Raw genomic sequence first — 17,705 nt, 5'->3', positions numbered from 1 at the left:
ATATATATATATATATATATATATATATATATATATATATGAATTTTTATTTTCATAATTCAATATAATATATAATTAAAATAAAAAATATAAAAATATCATTAAATATTAATTATTTATAACTAAAATAAAAATAATAATAATTTTATTTAAAATAATTGTCATATGTATTTTATATTTTCTCCCATTTTAAAAGGAGGCAAAATTTTCAAAAGATTTTAATTAAATTTTTTTAAAAAAAAATTTGCAACCTTTAAGAAAATAAAAAAAAATTTACATCTTTACTCTTGAAAAATTAATAATTGTCAAATAAATTAAACTTTTTTATTTAAATTACCATTATCAATTAACTATCATTAAATAACTTAAAAATATAAAATAAAATTGTTTTTCAAAAAGTAAAACTCTTGTATAGTGCTGGATTTATAGTGTCAAATGGGGTCAATTAATCCTTATATATATATATATATATATATATATATATATATATATATATATATATATATATATATATATATATATAATCTAGTAAATATCTAATTATTTATGAGCAAATACTACAAGAAAATTTTAAAAAAAAAGTTACTAAATTTACTGACTAAATATGAGGATATTTAAAAGGTAATTTTTGTTACTAATTAATTACCGACAAAATTTGAGTTGAACAATAATTGAATTGTCGCTATTACTTGCCTACTAAATTTATTTTAGTCAGTAATTACCTATTAAGAATATAGTCGGTAATATGTAAAATTTAGTAAGTAATTTTATCGCTGAACTTTCAGTTAAAAAGAGACTTAGCTACTTTTTACCAACAGAAATTCAGTCGGCAATTATCTACTAAAAGTATAGTCGATAATATGCAAAGATTATTTGGCAATTTTGAAGCTAAATTTTTTGCTAGAACGAAAGTTAGCTACTATTTACTTACTAGATATTAGTTAGTAATTACCAAGTATATAATCGGTAATATGCAACTTTTAGTTGGTAACATTGTCACCAAACTTTATGCTAGAATGGAAGTTAGCCACTACTTACCAACTAGATGTTAATCAGTACTTATCTACTAACTATATAATCAATAATTATCTACTAACGATATAGTTGATAATATGCAACGTTTAGCCAGTAATATTATCGCCAAACTTTATACTAGAATGAAAGTTTGCTACTATTGACCAACTAGATGTTAGTTGGCCATTTCCTACTAACTATATAATTAGTAATATGCAACATTTAGTTAGTAATTTTGTAGCCAAACTTTATGTTAGAACAGAAGTTAGCTACTTTACCAACTAAACTTTAGTCAATAATTACCTACGAATTATATAATCGGTAATATACAAAATTCAGTACGTAAGTTTATCGCCAAAACTTAGGGAGTTATCTACTATTTACCAATTGACATTTAGTCAGTAATTCCTTACTAAATTTTTATTATTACCAACTATATGAAGGAACGGAAGCGTGAAAAACACAAGTTTATACCATTGAATTAAAAAATTTTCACCTAGGGTCACATGCATCATGCAAGATTTATTTTTATCTATTTGATTTCAATGATAAACAATATATTAAAACTCTTTTAATATGTTTTTGGATCTGTATTTGCCATTTAAGATTTTAAAATTAATCAGATTAATTTTAGAACCCTAGATTAAATCAAGAACGATTACACTAACCTCTTGATGCACTGCAGCGTGTCTGCGCCTTTGAGATTCGTCTTCAGGACACCAGATGTTGTCCCTCTAGCTTGTCCACACCAGGAACACCTATGGCAGCCCTTGAACAGCTTCTAAAGCCTTTTCTATTAATTAGAAATTCAAGTTCTGCTTTTTAAGAGATTAGAGATGTAAACAGGACACTAGAAACAATTTCTAGTGTTCTTAATTTAAGAGATTGATGGCTAATCTCTTTGAATTGATGAGAGATGAAGAAGAATAGAGGGAGGGCTACAAAATGGCGTGACCAAGGAGTGTGGCTGCTGGTTGTATTTTATTTTCTCATAACAACACTTAAATAGCTAGGTTAACACATTAAACCCTTGCCACATGTCACCCTTTGATTAGCTCTAGGTTTAAGTGACCCAATCACATTGTGCCAAGTGTCAAACCTATATTTAATCTTGATTTTAATCATCTTACATGATTAAAAAACATTTGGCAAGCTTATGTGTTATGCCATGTGTCACCATCTCATGGTGCCACGTGTCACACTGCAAAATGACCAAAATGCCCCTGTGTCTTAATTTTGAGTTCTCAACCCAAAATAATTATTTTTCTTCTTCTAATTAATTTATATCAAATATAAATTAATTAATTAATCTCTATTAATTAATTTCTCATTAATTAAATTCATATTTAAACACTTTAAATATAAATTTAACTTATACTATACATCCAACAATCTAGATTTTGTTTCAAGTTATGCTAGGGACTTTGCAAACTAATTGCAAACCAAACCTATTTAATTAATCAATTAAACTCTTTAATTAATTAATTAAATCATATTTAATTAGGTGATAACTTGTGTATGTGTGTGACTTACTAGGCTCATCACTAATTGGCAATGAGACATGATATCAACTCTTAATATCATCAGAACTCTTTCTTACCATAAATGATTTCTCTAAATCATTTTATGAACCTCATAGACCATGGTTAACACCTAGCATAGCATGCCATGGCCACCCAATTAGTAATAAGGTTTACCTTAAATGAACCTATAATCGTATGTTACCATGCACTAAAATCTCTCTGTTACAAAATCCCAACTCAAGCTGGAGTCATGGTTTATGTCAAACTCCATTTGCTATGAATATTATATTCTCTTTTAATTTCAGTTCTTGATTAAAAAGATTTTCTCATCAGAAACTCTTTTCTGAATAAATCTATCTGTCCTGGCCAGGAACTTGAAACATCAAGAACAATTAAATAAACATAGGATTTTATCTCTATTTACTTAGAGGAACAGATTCCATCTTGATCAACACCTACCTCCATATATAACTAGTAAGAGCCAACACATGCCCATATACCCATACACAGTACAAGTATGAAAGCAGTATCAAACTCAAACTACCTATATACAAGATAACTGTGCTATCTCAGGTCTAAAGATTATATGCACTGATATGATTTATGACAAAACATTGACAAGAGTAAACTCCATGTGCTTGTCATAAGTGTCACTGGTTCGGCCTACTTATCATTTATAAGTGCCTATCATGTTTGTTATATGGCATGAGACTCACCATTCCATCTTATTTATATCTCATATAAATAACTTGGGAACAAACATGAATACAATCTTTCTGGATAAGTCATGTCCTTATTATGAAGTATCCTCGATTGTGAACCTATTTATGATACTTTGTGCTAGAAATATTGTCACTCATATTCTTAACAACTTAAGAATAATATTTCTAACAAAATATCAATGGACCTTTTCTATTACACATAAATATATTATGTAAACGGAAAAGTGGAAATGCCTTTTATTAATAAAAATATGTACAAGATACATACTAAATGATATGCTCTAGGGCATACTACTAACAATCTCCCACTAGCACTAGAGCCATTCATTACAATATCTTAGACCTATCTTCTCAAGATGTCGGTCTAACTGAGTTTGTGACATAGGCTTAGTGAATGGATCAGCTGGATTTTTCAGCTGATGTTATTTTTCTGCATGGCTACATCGCCTTGCCCAACTATATATCTAATAATGTGGTAATGCCTTTCTATGTGTTTGGATTTTGGTGAGACCTTAGTTCCTTAGCCTGTATGACTACTCCATTATTGTCACAGTGTAGTGGAACTGCTAACTCAATGGAAGGAACTACTGTAAGTTCTGTCACGAACTTCTTTATCCAAACAGCTTCCTTTGCAAAGATCCGATGCAAAGAATATACTCAGCCTCTGTAGTGGAATCTGCAGTCATACTCTGTTTGGAACTCTTCCAACTGACTGCACCTCCATTACAAATGAACACATATCCAGAGGTAGACATTCTATCATCGATATCTGATTGGAAATCAGAATCAGTATAACCATCCAATTGCAAGTCTCCACCTCCATAAATCAAGAATAAATCCTTAGTACTCCATAAATCAAGAATAAATCCTTAGTTCTTCTCAAGTACTTAAGGATATTCTTGACAGCTATCCAGTGTTCCAAACCTGGATTGGATTGATACCTGCTAGTCAAACTAATAGCATATGCGATATCCAGCCTAGTACACAACATTGCATACATTAAACTTCCAATAGCCGAAGCATATGGAATCCTGGCCATCTTATCTCTTTCTTCAGGTGTCTTTGGAGACATCTTTTTAGAAAGATGGATACCATGTCTCACTGGTAACAATCCTCTCTTGGAATCAAGCATGTTAAACCTCTTTAACACCTTTTCCAAGTATAGACTTTGGGATAAACCAATTATTCTTTTCGCTCTATCTCTATAGATGCGAATCCCAAGAATATAGGTTGCCTCCCCTAAGTCTTTCATGGAGAATGTATTTGACAACCATACCTTTATAGTTGTCAACATACCTGTGTCATTACCCATCAACAGTATGTCATCCACATATAAGACAAGGAAAGTGATAGCACTGTCACTAACCTTCTTATATACACATGGGTCATCCTCATTTTTTATAAAACCAAAGGATTTAATGGCTTCATCAAAACGGATGTTCCAACTCCTCGAAGCTTGTTTCAACCCATAAATGGATCGCTTTAGCTTGCATACCTTGGAACCATCTTGGGATTCAAATCCCCTAGGTTGTTCCATGAAAATGTTTTCTTCAATGTATCCTTTGAGAAAAGCTGTTTTGACATCCATCTGCCAAATCTCATAATCATAGTATGCAGCTATTGCTAATAAAATCCTAATTGATTTAAGCATGGCAACAGGCGAGAAAGTCTCCTCATAGTCGATTCCTTGCCTTTGGCGAAACCCTTTCACTACTAGCCTTGCCTTATAGGTCTCTACCTTTCCATCAGAACCAATTTTCTTCTTGAAAACCCATTTGTTCCCTATAAGTATAATACCTTCAAGTGGGTCAACAAGATCCCAAACTTGATTCTTATACATGGAATCAATCTCGGATTTCATAGCTTCAATCCATTTTGAAGAGTCTATATCTGATATAGCTTCTTCATAGGTAAGTGGATCATCTCCATGATCTACTTCTTCATGAGTAGATAACTCTTGTTCTTCTTCATGAAGAAAACCATATCTCACTGGTAGGTGAGATACCCTGGTTGTTCTATGAGGAACAGCTGTAGATGTTTCATCAACGGGTATTGGTTGACTAGATGGATCTATATCCATCTGATCTGTTGGTTGGTCAGAATTCTCCAATTCTAACTCTATTTGCCTTCCTTTGCCTCCTCCTTGAACAAACTGTTGTTCAAGAAATGTGGCATCTCTACTTATCACAACCTTTTGTGAAGTAGACAAATAAAAATAATATCCAAAACTATCTTTTGGATATCCAACAAATCGACCTTTTTCTGATCTGGTCTCCAATTTATCAGTGTTCAGCTTTTTGATATAAGCTGGACAACCCCAAATCTTAACATGCTTAAGACTTGGTTTTCTTCCATGCCATATCTCATAAGGTGTGGAAGAAACTGATTCTGATGGAATCCTATTCCGAATATACAAAGCTGATTCTAATGCAAATCCCCGAAAGAAGATTGGCATATCAGTATAGCTCATCATACTACGTACCATATCCAATAGGGTATGATTTCTCCTTTCAGATACACCATTCAGTTGTGGCATTCCTAGAGAAGTCAGCTGAGAAACAATGCCATGCTCTCTCAAGTATTCATCAAATTCAGTACTCAAATATTCACCTCCACGATCTGATCGAAGAGCTTTAATACTCTTTCCTGTTTGATTTTCTACTTCAGGTTTAAATTCTTTAAACTTTTCAAAGGATTCATATTTGTATTTCATCAAATACAAATACCCAAACCTTGATTTATCATCAGTAAAGGTAATAAAATAATGAAAAACCCCCTCTAGCCATTTCTTTAAATGGACCACATACATCACTATGTATTAGCTCCAAAATATTTTTAGCTCTTATCTCTTGCCCAACAAAGGGTGATCTAGTCATTTTGCCCTGAAGGCAAGATTCACAAGTTGGAGTAGGCTCAGAGCCCAATGAGGATAAAATCCCCATTTTCTCCAATTTTGTAATCCTATCTTCTGCAACATGACATAACGTTAAGTGCCAAATATATTTTGAACTTGAGTTGGTTTTTCACCATGGCATTGCATTCATTTAGATTGCTATACTCTGGCCAGTGGAAACACTTTCTTACTGGCAATGGAAACACTTTCCTGTTGGCAGTGGAAACACTTTCCTTTGCCTCAATCAGCTTTAGTCTTCCTTTTCTGTTTAGCTATTTTCTTGGAAGGACCAGGAATCAGAGGTTTCTTTTTCCTATTGCCCTTCTTCTTGTTGGACTTTCCAGCAGAAGAAGATGCAACCAAAGCTACCTCTTTTCCTTTATTGCCTGGCATATTCTTTTGGGCAATAACCAGCATGTTGAGTAAACCAGCTAAGGTGCATTCCTGTTTAGTCATATGGAAATTTGTCACAAAATTCCCAAAAGACTCAGGAAGGGACTGAAGGATCAAATCCGTCTGTAGTTGGAAATCCATGTTGAAGTCAAGATGTTCCAACTGCTCAATCAGCCGAATCATCTTGTGGACATGATCCCTAATATTCTGTCCCTCAGACATCCTCATACGGAATAACTGTCTAGATATCTCATACCTAGCATTCTCTTTGTGCTCACCATACAACTCTTGTAGGTGAAGGATGATCTCACTCGCACTCTGCATGTTCTCATGCTGCTTCTGTAACTCATTACTCATGGTAGCAAGCATGTAACACTTAGCTCTCATATCTTGCTCCTTCCACTTGTCCAAAGTTTCATGTTCCTCTTGAGTGGCCTCCGGAGGTAAGGGACCAGAACATTTGAATCTAGAACATATCCTATATGTTCAAGGTTCAGACAAGTTTCAAATTTCTTAGCCAATCGCATGATTAGGTCCAGTCAACCTATTGTGATCAAGTATGCTTGCAAGGATATTGGATGGTGGTGGTTGTTTTGTGCTCATTTTTATCGAGAAAATTAAGCTGAGAAAATAACCAGATTAATTAGTAAATGTATTATGTAATTAACCAAAATGATTATGGTTTTTTAATCCAATTGGTCATCCCACTAACTTAGCGAATCCTACACTTCCAAAGTAGGAAACGGAAATCTTTAGTTGATGGATTTCTAGTGGGGTGATTGAATTCTTATAATTCTATTGATCATCCTCAGGTACATCCATTATTGGAATTACAATAAACTATAAGTGAGCAACTCCTTGCTCATCACATCTCATGTGAGGTTCAATCCTTTACCTAGCCCCTAATGCTCAAAATCTCAGGTACATCCATTATTGACTTATCTTGCATTAGTTAAGTTGATCCCATTGAGCCAGTAATTATGTAAATAATTTTAATGTCCTCAGGTACATCCAATATTGGCCACCAAACCATTTACATATTTACAACATCTCATGCTTAACAATTATTCTTAAGAAAATCTCTTAAATTAATTGCATCTCATGCAACTATTTAAAATTTCTTAAAATAATTGCCCCAATGGAGGGCCTATTTTATAATTACTTTAATTATATCATATCCAACTTAATCATTTGTTTGGAAGATTTTATGGTCATTCTAATTACTATTAAGGTCTCACTTTGCACATTATCCATTTAGCATGCATATATCATATAATTGCATACATTCTCATACATCTCATGCATTCATGGATAAGCAGTAAATATGGTATGATCATGGACTTTCTAAGGGATTCAATTTTGAGCCACCAAGAATTGAATCAGGGCATTCCTAGGTGCATTTCATTCATTCATTTTACAAGAGTTGCTGAAGGAGTACATAATCAACACTTGATCTTGAATTCCTCCCACTGGTCCTACCAATGCTCTCCTTGAACTTCTTGCAATCCAATATTACATAGTAATCCTTGGCATACCAAGGTGAATTTACAAGAACTTAAATAAATGAAACTGCAACCCAAAAATTATTACAAACTTAATAATACATGCCCAAAATAAATTAAATAAATTAATTAATTTACAATCCCAAAGAAACATAAAAGAAATAAATCCAATCACATTGGTCTTTTATAGTCCATGATCATCCATCATGCATATCACTATTTAACAATTAAATAAAACATACATACTTAAATTAAATTGAATATCTCATATTCAACTTAAAAATCCAGATTTGAATATGATTCAAATAAATTTAAAAATTCAGATTTGAATCTCATTCAAACAAATTTAAAAATTCATATTTGAATCACATTCAAACAACTTCAAAAATTCAGATTTGAATCACATTCAAACATTTTTAAAAAAATCAGATTTGAATTTTATTCAATCAATTTTAAAAAATCAGATTTAAATATGATTCAAACAACTTTAAAAATTCAGATTTGTATCATATTCAAACAACTTTTAAAATTCAGATTTGAATCACATTCAAACAATTTTTAAAATTCTGATTTGAATCATAATTTAATTATGTGATTAAAAATCCTAATTAAACATTTTAATTAGTCATATGATGAACCTTTCACCATGCAACAATTGCAGAATTTAATAACAACCATGCGCACCATGATCTTCCAAAGCCATGCGCACCATGTTGGAGTTCATCAAGCATGCTGCCACACCTCTTGATCCAACCAGCAATGGATCAATCATCTCATGATCAAACCACACAATTAAATCATATAATAAACAATCTAAATCGAAAATATAGTGGCTCTGATACCAATTGAAGGAACGGAAGCGTGAAAAACACAAGTTTATACCATTGAATTCAAAAATTTTCACCTAGGGTCACATGCATCATGCAAGATTTATTTTTATCTATTTGATTTCAATGATAAACAACATATTAAAACTCTTTTAATATGTTTTTGGATCTGTATTTGCCATTTAAGATTTTAAAATTAATCAGATTAATTTTAGAACCCTAGATTAAATCAAGAACGATTACACTAACCTCTTGATGCACTGCAGCGTGTCTGCGCTTTTGAGATTCGTCTTCCGGACACCAGATATTGTCCCTCTAGCTTGTCCACACCAGGAACACCTATGGCAGCCCTTGAACAGCTTCTAAAGCCTTTTCTATTAATTAGAAATTCAAGTTCTGCTTTTTAAGAGATTAGAGATGTAAACAGGACACTAGAAACAATTTCTAGTGTTCTTAATTCAAGAGATTGATGGCTAATCTCTTTGAATTGATGAGAGATGAAGAAGAATAGAGGGAGGGCTACAAAATGGCGTGACCAAGGAGTGTGGCTGCTGGTTGTATTTTATTTTCTCATAACAACACTTAAATAGCTAGGTTAACACATTAAACCCTTGCCACATGTCACCCTTTGATTAGCTCTAGGTTTAAGTGACCCAATCACATTGTGCCAAGTGTCAAACCTATATTTAATTTTGATTTTAATCATCTTACGTGATTAAAAAACATTTGGCAAGCTTATGTGTTATGCCATGTGTCACCATCTCATGGTGCCACGTGTCACACTGCAAAATGACCAAAATGCCCCTGTGTCTTAATTTTGAGTTCTCAACCCAAAATAATTATTTTTCTTCTTCTAATTAATTTATATCAAATATAAATTAATTAATTAATCTCTATTAATTAATTTCTCATTAATTAAATTCATATTTAAACACTTTAAATATAAATTTAACTTATACTATACATCCAATAATCTAGATTTGGTTTCAAGTCATGCTAGGGACTTTGCAAACTAATTGCAAACCAAACCTATTTAATTAATCAATTAAACTCTTTAATTAATTAATTAAATCATATTTAATTAGGTGATAACTTGTGTATGTGTGTGACTTACTAGGCTCATCACTAATTGGCAATGAGACATGATATCAACTCTTAATATCATCAGAACTCTTTCTTACCATAAATGATTTCTCTAAATCATTTTATGAACCTCATAGACCATGGTTAACACCTAGCATAGCATGCCATGGCCACCCAATTAGTAATAAGGTTTACCTTAAATGAACCTATAATCATATGTTACCATGCACTAAAATCTCTCTGTTACAAAATTCCAACTCAAGCTGGAGTCATGGTTTATGTCAAACTCCATTTGCTATGAATATTATGTTCTCTTTTAATTTCAGTTCTTGATTAAAAAGATTTTCTCATCAGAAACTCTTTTCTGAATAAATCTATCTGTCCTGGCCAGGAACTTGAAACATCAAAAACAATTAAATGAACATAGGATTTTATCTCTATTTACTTAGAGGAACATATTCCATCTTGATTAACACCTACCTCCATATATAACTAGTAAGAGCCAACACATGCCCATATACCCATACACAGTACAAGTATGAAAGCAGTATCAAACTAAAACTACCTATATACAAGATAACTGTGCTAGCTCAGGTCTAAAGATTATATGCACTGATATGATTTATGACAAAACATTGACAAGAGTAAACTCCATGTGCTTGTCATAAGTGTCACTGGTTCGGCCTACTTATCATTTATAAGTGCCTATCATGTTTGTTATATGGCATGAGACTCACCATTCCATCTTATTTATATCTCATATAAATAACTTGGGAATAAACATGAATACAATCTTTCTGGATAAGTCATGTCCTTTTATGAAGTATCCTCGATTGTGAACCTATTTATGATACTTTGTGCTAGAAATATTGTCACTCATATTCTTAACAACTTAAGAATAATATTTCTAACAAAATATCAATGGACCTTTTCTATTACACATAAATATATTATGTAAACGGAAAAGTGAAAATGCCTTTTATTAATAAAAATATGTACAAGATACATACTAAATGATATGCTCTAGGGCATACTACTAACACTATAATCCATTTAGTCAGTAAAGTATCAATTATATTTTAATTTTATAAAATTTACCAACTGAACACATTAGTCAGTAATATTTTGAATTATTTACTATTTATTAACCTACAAAAAAGATAGTAGCTAAATTTTGTACATTATTCTTTTAAATTGTATTTAATTTGAAAATTAGTACTGGCCAAATATTTTGATCCGTATTTTTTTTAATTAATTACCTCAGATTTTTTATTTATAACTTTTTTAATTTTTTAAATTTTAAAATATTTTATAATTAATTCGAACGTTAATAATAATAATAATAATAATAATAATAATAATAATAATAATAATAATAATAATAATAATAATAATAATAATAATAATAAAGATAATTACTAAACATAGCAAATTAAATATAAAATTCATATCAGGAAAATAAAGTATACTAAAATCCAATAAGTCAAATATAAAATTTAAACCCATAATTTTATAGAGGTGGAGTTGGAAGCGTTGGTAGCCTTCTAACTAGTCTCATAACCTCCTATATCATAGAGCTTCTCATACATTCTATATTCGTCTCCATTTGCAACTCCATTTGTAACTTCAATTGATTCATGCAATCTGTCATAGCTTGCCTCTCATCCTCAAGCTATTTCTCCAACTCTTGTATTCGTTGTTATAAAGCAGCATTCTGAGTAGAGCTTAATGATGCCTGACTCAAAGATGCTCCAACTAAAGGGTAAAAGGTAGATGATTAGATCCAAGGCCATACACCTTTCATCTCTTCTCATCGCCTTCAACAACATCCAAATAAAGTTGGTTCTCATTGATGTTGTCGGGTATGTTTTGCATTAGCTCCTCCCTCTTGCTACTATAGCCTCCTGTATGTAATAAAGAAAAAAAAGAAAATCAATTATAATTCATTCATCATATAATACAATAAAAAAATTGAGGTGAAATAAATTAAAGTATACCGTACATGTATCGCCCTAAATTTTTTATCCACAAAAGTCTCCTTGTCATGCTTTAGTGTGACACCCCTTACCCATCTACAGCGTAGCCGAGCAAGTTATGTCACTCAGTGTGCCAGAGCACCAATTCATATTTTAATTACAATTTATCCCTTTTAATTCATTTATTTACAATTTTTGATAAGTCCAATTTTTTTTCGCAAATTTTATAGAAAATCCGACAGAGTGCCGGCTGTAATTTGAAAAAATAGTTCTTCTAAACCTGTTTAAAAATACTTCCAATATAATTTTCAAATTCAAACTCCATTATACACATTTCAAATCAATCTCAAAATCTCAATCTCAAATCACAACACTATTTTCAGAAATTTTTCTGTTCACTTCATCACTTGAAGCTCATTCATAAATATTTCTCAACATATCATTTATCAACATACATTATACAGAAATTTTCAATAACATGAAATTTCATATATTTACACCATCAAATAATTTCAAGAGTTTATAGTTACAATCCAAAACTAATACAAAATACAAAATACAAAATGCTACCACAAAGTCCTAATGTCCTACCATATGCACTGCAGATGTGAGGTGATTCTGGACTCCGAATGCAACTCTGAAGGCTCACCCTGTCTGATGTCTGCTGGGCTCCCCAGCTAGGTCTCCAGTACCTGCGAGTGGCAAAAGTGACGCGCTAAGCAATTCTTCTTAGTGGTGATAATATAAAATAAAATAAAATAAAATAAAGATAAGCAGGCAGAATGTATGTTTACATCTTTGGGTAGACTTAATTTCTGATATTATTTATAGTATTATTCGACTTAAATTTGGTAAGATTTATTAACATTGCCCGAGTAACCCATACTAGTCGACTGGACTGGATAAACGGGTAAACTGACACTGGGTACTAAGTACCTCGGTCCATCACACCATCGGTCACATTGTGTCTCCCGGTGTGCAACAGAACAACTAATAAGCTGTAATAATTATCAGGGATAAAACTCGAGTGTAACAACTCAAATAACATAGCTAAAGGCTATTATGTCACAGAATGGCATGGACAGCAATGAAACACAAAATGACATGAAGCCATATGCAGTACTACTAACAGAACCCTATTGGCATGCCAACCTATCCAAACCAATCTTGCTAGGTATACTAGGGCATTTTACACTTTTAAGTTTCACAATTTTTGAAATTTAAGTTTTAGTGTTACTATTATATTCATTAGTCAACAAAAATATTGACTTTTGCATAGGCAATAGGTACATTGGTTCTAATACTCCCAACATACCACATTTTGCATTTTAAATTTGTTGGTATTGATTGCCAATACCATTTCTAAACTTAATGTTAATTGGACAAAATTTTCAATTTTCATGCTTTGTCTTTACTGTTTCATTAGTCATTTTTGCAGTGGGAATTTGGCAAAATAATCAACATGAAAGTTGTTCTTTATTTTGTCTAGTTGCATTTCCTTTTTTAAATCACTCCATTTGGAGTTTTGTAGCTCTAGTTATGGCCCAAAAACCACAACTGGCCGAATTAAAATTTTATCCAGAATTTCTGATCTGACCAAATCTACAGTACTTGGAACAGTGCCTGCAACTCACTTTTTGAATATGTTCTGGTCATAATTTGGGTTAGGTTTCTTCATGAAAGTTGTAGATCTATATTTTCAGGTTGTTGTTGGTAAAATTTCAGGTCAATTGGACCTTTCTACACAGAGTTATGGCTAAATGATCAAACACTGTTCATTTGGTCATTTTGCCTAGGCAGAATGCAGGTCACCCAGATTAGGGCAAACTTTTGATTAACTTGGTTTGGTTTTCTAGGCATGGTTTCTTCACCAAAGTTGTGCCATTATGTGCCTAGTTTCATATCCAATTGGCCTTGCACCAATTGAACCTCTACAATTCAATTTATTGCTGCCCAAACCTGCTGGACTCATGGTCACTCCTGCAGGTCAGCGAAGGGCAGCCACACCAAACTCTAATCCCACTACACAATTTACTCCATTTTTGATTCAAACAGAACCAAATGATCACTAATTGACCATTAAAGCCTACTTTCATCATCACATGGTCAAGGTCTCATTTTTCACCCCAAACCCTAACTCACACATTACAATTCATGCATTATCATTGTATTTCTTCAATCCACTTACAAGATGCATATTAAGGGCAGCCACAATAGCATGTTAGCTCCATAGAATTCATCACAAGCATACCCCAACCAAGGCTGTTGAAATCTAGGGTTAGCATACCAATGGTATTCAACAATTTTTCTTTGTAATTTACACTCATTCAAAGTCCTTAACATAAATTTAAAGTGAAATTCAAAGTTAGGTCACAAACCTTTATGGAGTGAAGTTTCCCACTTGCTAGGGTTCTTGTTTTCCTTTTCTTTTTGCTCCCAAAAGAATCTCCAAGGTGTAAGAACATTTTTTTGTGTTGGGAGTATAAGGTTTAATGGGGTAGAAGCTAGTGAAATCAAGCTTTCAAAAGCTTGAAAATGGGTGGCTATGGAGGAGGGTCACGGCAAAGAAGAAAGAAGAAGAAAGAGTTCTGATTTTTTTCATTTTTCCAGCCCATTTTGTCTCTTTTAAATAAGTTTATGCCATGTGTCCACATAGGGTTGGTTGGGAGAATCTTAATGACATCATTATGATGTCATAAGTCCATTTTCTTTCTTTTTCTTGTCTTTTCTTGTCTATTTAATTGCAATTAAATTTTTAACAATATTTATTCATATTTTATATCATAGAAATTATTTATTTAATTGGACAAGTTGGCCAAAAATCATCTCTGAAGACGAAATGACCAAAATACCCTCCGTTTGGCTTAACGAGCCAAAATTATCTCTACCGATTGAAAAATTTTTCTAAGCATTTTCTTGGTATTCTAATGCCATAAGAACCTCAATAAGCCTTTTCTGGAATCCCAATAATTATTTTATAATTTTTTTCCCTGAGTCTAGGGTTGCTAACGGCTTTCACCGTCACTTCCCCTTCGGGTTACTCATCCCTGGGGTTTCGGCTCGTTTAACTTGGTTGTATTTTATTTTTAAAATTTTTTCTTGATGTTTATGAGCATTATTTAGTTTCTTTATAACTCCTCACTCTAGTCTATTTATAATTTCAAACATTCTAGCTGCTCGGAACGACATTGGTCACCGGAACAGTAGACTGTACGGACTAGCTAAAGTGAGGATGTTACAACTCTTCCCCTCTAATAAAAATTTTGTCCTCGAAATTTACCTGATGCAAACAGTTGAGGAAACTATTGCCTCATCGTCTCTTCACTTTCCCAAGTTGCCTCTTCAGTGTTGTGGTGCCTCCAAAGCACTTTCACTAGTGGAATTTGTTTATTTCTCAATTCCTTCACTTCCCGAGCTAGGATCTGTATAGGTTCTTCTGTATATGTCAAGTCCGGTTAGATTTCAATTTCTTCCATGGAAATGACATGTGAAGGGTTTGAGCGATATCTTCTCAGCATAGAAACATGGAATACATTATGGATTTTATCCAATTCTGATGGTAAAGCTAGCCGATAGGCCACTGGTCCCACACGTTCAATGACTTTATATGGGCCAATAAACCTAGGGCTTAACTTACCCTTCCTTTCAAACCTTAGTACTTTCTTCCACGATGAGACTTTGAGAAACACTTTATCACTAACTGCATACTCTATCTCTTTTCTCTTCAAGTCAGCATAAGATTTCTGTCTATCTGAGGCAACCTTCAAGTTAGCTTTGATTATCTTCACTTTCTCCTCAGTCTATTTCACCAGGTCTGGTCCTACTTGCTTATCTTTGCCCAATTCAGTCCAACACACTGGGGTTCTACATTTCCTCTCATACAGTGCTTCATACGGAGCCATTTGAATGCTAGCTTGGTAGCTATTGTTATATGCGAATTCTGCCAGTGGGAGATATCTATCCCAACTCCCCTCAAACTCAATGACACAACTTCTTAGCATATCCTCCAGGATCTATCACATAATTCACATTGTTACTATCATTTCAATTTATTAATTATGAAAATTCAATTAGTTTCTAGGTTTACCTAGATTACTCGTTCTGACTGTCCATCCAATGCTAAAGCGGAGTTGTGTGCCCAAGGCTTCTTACAACTTTTTCCAGAATCTCAATGTAAACCTTGGGTCTCGGTTAGATATGATGGAATGTGGGATTTCATGCAGTCTAACTATCTCATTGATATACAATTCTGCTAGCTTCTCTAGTGAGTAGTCAGTCCTAACAGGCAGAAAATGTGCTGACTTCATCAATCTATCCACTATCACCCATACTGCATCATGCTTCTTCTGGGTGAGAGGTAGACCACTAACAAAATCCATAGTGACCCAGTCCCATTTCCATTCAGGTATGCTTATAGGCTGTAGCAATCCTGATGGAACTTGATATTCTACTTTAACTTGCTGACATGTCAAACACTTAGTCACATAGTCAGCTATATCCCTCTTCATACCAGGCCACCAATAATGAGGCTTCAAATCATTATACATTTTCGTGCTTCCCGGGTGTATAGCATAAACACTAGTGTGTGCTTCTTTCAGAATACTAGTCTTTAGTTCCCCATCATCTGGTACACACACTCTTCCTTTGTAATACAGACACCCATCTGCTTTCACCTCCTAATCAGTTTCCTTTCCCTCTGGAATTTTACCCACAATGGCCATTAATTTTTCATTTGCCCTCTGCCCATCTTGTATCTGCTGTAGTAGGTTTGGCCTCACTTGCAACTCAGCCAAAATAGCTCCATCTTGAGCTATGGACAGACAGGCATTGAGTGATCTTAAAGCTGTGATGGATTTCCTGCTTAAAGCATCAGCTGAAGGAACGGAAGCGTGAAAAACACAAGTTTATACCATTGAATTCAAAAATTTTCACCTAGGGTCACATGCATCATGCAATATTTATTTTTATCTATTTGATTTCAATGATAAACAATATATTGAAACTCTTTTAATATGTTTTTGGATCTGTATTTGCCATTTAAGATTTTAAAATTAATCAGATTAATTTTAGAACCCTAGATTAAATCAAGAACAATTACACTAACCTCTTGATGCACTACAGCGTGTCTGCGCCTTTGAGATTCGTCTTCAGGATACCAGATGTTGTCCCTCTAGCTTGTCCACACCAAGAACACCTATGGAAGCCCTTGAACAGCTTCTAAAGCTTTTTCTAGTAATTAGAAATTCAAGTTCTTCCTTTTAAGAGATTAGAGATGTAAACAGGACACTAGAAACAATTTCTAGTGTTCCTAATTCAAGAGATTGATGGCTAATCTCTTTGAATTGATGAGAGATGAAGAAGAATAGATGAAAAGCCTCAAAGTGGCGTAACAAAGGAGAGGAGTGGTTGCTGGTTATTTTTCTTTTCATAACCACACTTAAATAGCTAGGTTAACACATTAAACCCTTGCCACATGTCACCCTTTGATTAGCTCTAGGTTTAAGTGACCCAATCACATTGTGCCAAGTGTCAAGCCTATATTTAATCTTGATTTTAATCATCTTACATGATTAAAAAAAATTTGGCAAGCTTATGTGTAATCCCATGTATCACCATTTCATGGTGCCACGTGTCACACTGTGAAATGACCAAAATGCCCATGTGTCTTAATTTTGAGTTCTTAACCCAAAATAATTATTTTTCTTCTTCTAATTAATTTATATCAAATATAAATTAATTAATTAATCTCTATTAATTAATTTCTCATTAATT

This window comes from Hevea brasiliensis, chromosome 11, assembly GCF_030052815.1.
Source record: "Hevea brasiliensis isolate MT/VB/25A 57/8 chromosome 11, ASM3005281v1, whole genome shotgun sequence".
Classification (NCBI taxonomy): domain Eukaryota; kingdom Viridiplantae; phylum Streptophyta; class Magnoliopsida; order Malpighiales; family Euphorbiaceae; genus Hevea; species Hevea brasiliensis.
This window is presented reverse-complemented; position numbering follows the sequence as displayed.